The 5602-nt window shown below is 45.6% G+C and overlaps 1 long non-coding RNA gene across 1 annotated transcript; it reads left to right on the forward strand.

Moving 5' to 3' along the window:
- Positions 1-1517: 1517 nt before the first annotated feature.
- LOC123930739 lies at positions 1518-5099 on the forward strand. The gene is made up of 3 exons (XR_006816136.1): positions 1518-1613; positions 4028-4222; positions 4860-5099. It is a non-coding gene; the product is annotated as an uncharacterized LOC123930739 (long non-coding RNA).
- Positions 5100-5602: the final 503 nt, after the last annotated feature.

Raw genomic sequence — 5602 nt, forward strand, 5'->3', positions numbered from 1 at the left:
GTGTGGCAAAGAGGTCTAGTTTTACCTAAAGGGAACCCTCCCATCTATGCGCTGTCTGAGCCCCCCTGGGCATGCCTTTGTCTCCGCCTTCGGGGAGCCTGCTGCAAGTGGTGGTGGCAGGTTGGGCACAGCATGGAAGATTCCTGCTCCAAGGGCAAGTACATCCCTTCGCAGGCCGTGTCATTTGCTAATTAACACGAAGTCTCTGTGTAAAGCGGCAAGAGCCCCACGTCATGGGTCCTTGTAACACTATGAGGCTCAAAAAGGCAGGCAGGGTCCCATGTCCCATAACCTTTCTGCCTCCAGCACATAATAATAATAGCTAATACTTATTGAGACACCAGTATTCCCAATTTATAGATAAGACAACTGAGTCACTATAAGATGGAGAAACTTGACCAACATTATATAGGTAGTATTCAACTGGGATTCAAAGCTTTACTACCTTTTTTTTTTTTTTTTTTTTTTTTTAGTACCATGCGTGTTACCTCTGATAGTGCCAGCCATCTAATAGGTTCTCCTTATAAGGATAAACCCCATGTGGACCAAAAACTTGAATGTAGGCCATCTCCTATGCTTCATCTTGGTAAGTGCTTGGTGGTGGTGGTGGTCCCAGTTAATGAAGATATTATCATTCATTAATTTTAACTTTAGGCTAGGGAGGAAATGTATGTTGATTTTGTAGCAAGTGGATTTTTTGTGTGGTGTATAACTCGTGTCATAGTAGTTGCTTTTCTTATGACCAGAGTTCAATGTGCTGAGGAGGGACAGGCCTTCTTCCCGGAGAAGGTAAAATAAAATGAAAGGGGACAGTCTGGGCAGGTAGGGCCTAGGGGAACAGAGCCCAGGAGAAGAAGGGGGGAGCGGGGGAAGGGTAGTGACCCCCAGATCCTGTCTGAGGCAGTGTGGTCAGTGTTAGCCTGGGGCTCGGTAACTAGTTTTTAAAACAGTATTGTTCGTGGAATAAAATGATCCACTCCAAAGTTACTACCTTAATCGCTGTGACCCAAAGTTCCAGCGTCTCAATTTTTTACCTGACTATCCAGAGGGATAAAAAAGTCCAATCTGTGTGCATCCAGGTGGTATAGTCTCTACACATGACCTTCAGTACGCAAAAGCACAGTTTCAGTGCCCCTGGAGCCAATCGGTTCTGGCAGAGATTAACTAAATGAGAGAAAGTTGCAAATTATACAGCCTAAGAGCTCATCTTCGAAGCACTGATGTCTACTAATAATGAAAAAAGTTTGTTTTCCACATTTCTGTCTTAAATTTCTTCTGTTATTCAGTAGAGTTTCTATTTCCTCTGGACTCGTATCTTTGGGATTGCTTACCTTCTCCTGCAATTCAGAGACCCCAAGCCTGCATCTGCCGACCATTCTGTCTACATGGAGTCCAGTGTGGCTAGAGGGACACGCCGCCGCTCCCAGGAGGCGCTGGGTGGGCCCCAGATAAGCAGCTGGACACCGTGCAACATTTGGCCTGATTCTTCCGAGAGCCCTGACTCAGGAAGGAGGCTTCCGAGCATCTGCCCCAGCGTGGCTTATTTCTCAACGATGTGGAAAATATGGGCATGAAAGAAGAGAAATGACAGTCACTCCACAGGAGGAGGGAAGGTTTGTGAGCGAAGGGTTTCGTTGACTATGCTCTTGGGTCACCGTGGTGACGGTCACTGTGTTTCTGCTTTGTACTGGGTAGTTAAAGCGATGTGTAAGCTCGCAAATGAAGATTTTAACTACCAAATTTTGATGGGCTGTAGGTTATTGATAGGTGGGATCACTGGCCTTCTTGCTGAGATTTCCAGAACATGCACTGTGGACAATTAGGATTGCTTCACTGTTACCCTAAGACTCATGTATTAAGTCACAAATGATATCAGTGATCTTGCCCTCCTCTCTGGTGGGCAGGCATCACCAAATCGTCAAGCAATGGGTCCCAGGGTAGACCGACCCGTTCCGGCCTTCAGCAGTGAGAGGGCTACTGGAGAGGAGGATTTTGGAGAGTTTTCAGGCAGAGTTTTGTGTGAGCCCTCATGGAGAAGTTACCTGCACTCCTTTGACTTTAGGCAAAGGTTAAATATAGTATATTGCTTTAATAACTCCATTCTCCTACATAACAGATGAGAGCTTACAAACAAGTCTCAAGATCACGAACTGAATTTTTTCCAGACACCAGGAGGCAGTTCCCAAGTGACTGACTCTCTTTTCTTCAGCATCCTAAATGGTACCTGCCCAAGAGGCTTTGGGAAATCCTTAGAATTCACCTCGAATGCCTTTCCCTTTCTGCAGAACTTTCAGTGGGGGTGGTGGGGGCGTGTGTGTGATAGTTTGGGGGGAAAAACGGTCCCAATTTCAGTTGCCTGTTAGACTTTGGCAGAGTTGTTTAAAGTTCAGCGTACTTTTAAAAAATGCAAGCAAAAAACCCAATCTCTGATCCAGGGCCAACCTCCCTCCCTCCTTCCCGTGAAGGGACTGCTTAACATAATGAGCCAGGGGTCTGCTAAGGGGATAGCAGTCGCCTGCTAATAGTTGTGTTTAGAATTCCTGTTTCTTATCTTATTTACTGATTGATGGGAACGTGACTTCGCAGACCTTCCTCCCGGACCATCCTTCTCCCCGGCAGAGTGAATCATTGGACACAGGGAGCCTTGGACAACACGTTTGTTTCCTTGTTAAATCCCGATTGGCCACATAATCGGCCGGATACACAGTGTCCCCCCCATTCCCTCCCCTGTCGTGTCTGCATTGTGTCTTATCGGAACCACCTGAAGAGCCCGGCCACACAGGGTGGCCTCCCTTAATTTAAAATCCACAGAGAGAGCGAGAAAGAGAGAGAGAGAGAATTTTTTTTTTTTTTTTTTTTTTTTTTTTGGTCAACAAACTCCGGCATGCGACAAAAGGCATGCATGTGGCTTTATTTTTCTACTACTTTTCTTCTGTGCTCGCTTCGGCAGCACACATTCTACTACTTTTCTTCTTAAATCCAGCTCCCTGGTTTTCACAAAATAAATAAACAAATAAACAAGTCTCTGGGTTACTCTCAAAGAGATCCCAGTTTAAAAAAAAAAAATCAAATGATTTCCTACAGCCAGTCTGTTTTGCAGTGTTTTTTCTTGTTTTTCTTTTTTCTGCTCTTTTTTTCCTCCCCCTGTAGATCCTGAGAAGAAATAGCGGCTGTAGGCACCGCCTGTGGCTCTCTGGTCTTGCTCCTTGGGTGGTCTGAGCCGACTTTATGATTTATTCAGCTAATGGGAAGGGAGCATGACCCCCAGTGGCCACAGAAAGAGAGCTGCATGTGGGTTTAATGCTTTCACCACAAAAATGTCTGCTATGACTAAGCTCTGTGGCTGAAGTCACTGTCTGAATGGTGCTAAAAAGGAACTTAGGCATTAAGTGTGCACTATTTACTATAGATCGGCTCTTGGGATTAGGCCAAGGGGTTCATACTCAGTTTCAAAGAATAGCATGGAAGCTGCTAGGAAAATTAGAGCTGTGCAATTTATTTTTACCAGTCTCCCTGGTGAGTTACCCGGTGAAGGATTTACCTCATATGCTTTTTTTTTTCTCCCCTCTGGTACTAAAGAGTCATTTAAAACGGGCCAGTTTGTGCATTTTATAGAGTTTTATTGTGGAGGTATCCCTGGTTTTTGTTTGTTTGTTTGTTTGTTTATCACAGCCGTGAATCATTATGCTACAGTTCTTTGATGTTAATTTGAAACTCTAAAAGAATGCTTAATGTCGAAAAAAAAAGGACAAGCAAGAGGGAGGGAGGGAGGGAGGGAGGGAGGGACCGGACCGGAGAGTGAAGTTCCCGGGCTGCGCGCTCCCCTGCTAGAGAGGCCTCTTTGATCCAGTGAGGGTCCCCCTCCCTGATGGCAGCATTATTGCCGCAGAGGAATGAACACATTTGGCTTCAAGTTGATTCTTGGCCAAAGAGGGATGGAGTGAGGAGGAGGGAGGCAGGGAGACCTGTTTGTACCTTTGACAAAGATGGATGTTCTTTACAATCCCCGTATTACCTGCTGTTGCAGTTCCAGCGCGTGAGCTTCTGCTGGGCTCACGCATGTGCGCAATGGAGAAGGGAATCCCTCTGAAGCCTGTGGCTCAGGTTCCCCGGGCCCAAAGGGCCGGAGGGGTTTCAGAATGTGTCTGGAGGTTGTTTTGTACTTCGAAGTCTGCAAGAACGCCTCAGGCCAGTCCAAGTCACTGGCTTTCAAACATAACAGGTATGAAAGCCCCACATTACTCAGCTGCTTGTGATTGCAGCTTAAACCAATTGAAAATTACTACACTTAGCTCTGTGCCAGCCGGAGTTCATTACTACAGGGAGTGTGGACCCCTTCCCCGCTCCCCCCACCTCTCCCCAACTCCCCCCAACTCGCCCCCCCAAATGGGCTAAGGGACTCCATTTTCAGTTTCTGCTCCAAATTTTTCCTTGTAAAAGCATTTTGCTTGTATCCCTGCAAATCAATGCCACTGCAGGTAATAAGGGTTAGTGACTGAGACTTAAGTTCCCCATTAAGCCTTTGTTTTAGTCTTACTGTATGTTTCACAGGCTTTGTGATCCTAAACGTGTCACCCAGAAAGGCAGGGCTTCCTTCGCCCCATCTAGGACATGGGAAGAGTAATCCAGGGCTGCAGGACAGTAGCTGTTGGGCCCCTAGAGATTAACAAGGTTACCAAAGGAGAGTACTTGACCTTTCATTTTCCCAGGGCTAAGCAGATAGGGAAGGGTCAGAAAAACCACTTCCCTAAATTCCCCTGTTCTCCCTGCACATAGATTCAAAAATAAGAAAATTACAGACGCTTTTCCCCATATTTCCACTTGGTCTTGTTTCTGATCCCCCTTTCTTCATTTTACAGATCAAAGAAGCAGAACTTCCTTGCCCAAAATGGTGTGATACAGTTACAATATGACACCTACTGAGAAGAGATAAAGACCTCATTGAAAACTAAACAAAAGCTAAAGGCAACGCGATATGCAGGATTAGATCCTAGAATGGAAAGAGGTTATTAGTCCGAAAACTGATTAAATCTGAATAATGTCTGTCATAGAGTCAATAGCATTGTGCCCATGTTAATTTCTTAGTTTGGACAAATGCATCACGGTGATTGTATAACGTTCATATTAAGGGAAGCTGTGTGGAGGCTCCACAGGAATTCTCTGCAGCATCTCTGCATCTCTTCTGAAGTCTAATATGGTCTCAAAATAAAAAGTATAAAAAAATAAAGCAGCAATTTTTGTCCAAAGACTGATTTTTTTAGGCCCCGATTGCTAGGCACATCCATCCATTCCCCAGAGCCCAGTCCGTTTTATATAGCTGTATAAAAGGTTATTTGCATAACGGTCCAGGGTTTAGCCTGGGTGGCTCAGTCCGTTGAGCATCTGACTTGGGCTCAGGTCATGATCTCAGGGTTCTGGGATCCAGCCCCACCTCTGGCTCCCTGCCCAGCAAGGAGTCTGCTAGTCCTGCTCCCTCTGCTGCTCTCCTTGCTTGTGTGCTCACTAGCGCCCCCCTCAAATAAATAAAAATCTTTATTAAAAAAAAATAATAATAAAGGCCTGCTCCGGCATGCCAACGTCTTATTACTCCCGTAGGACTGTT

Source organism: Meles meles, chromosome 2, assembly GCF_922984935.1.
Source record: "Meles meles chromosome 2, mMelMel3.1 paternal haplotype, whole genome shotgun sequence".
Taxonomy (NCBI): Eukaryota; Metazoa; Chordata; class Mammalia; order Carnivora; family Mustelidae; genus Meles; species Meles meles.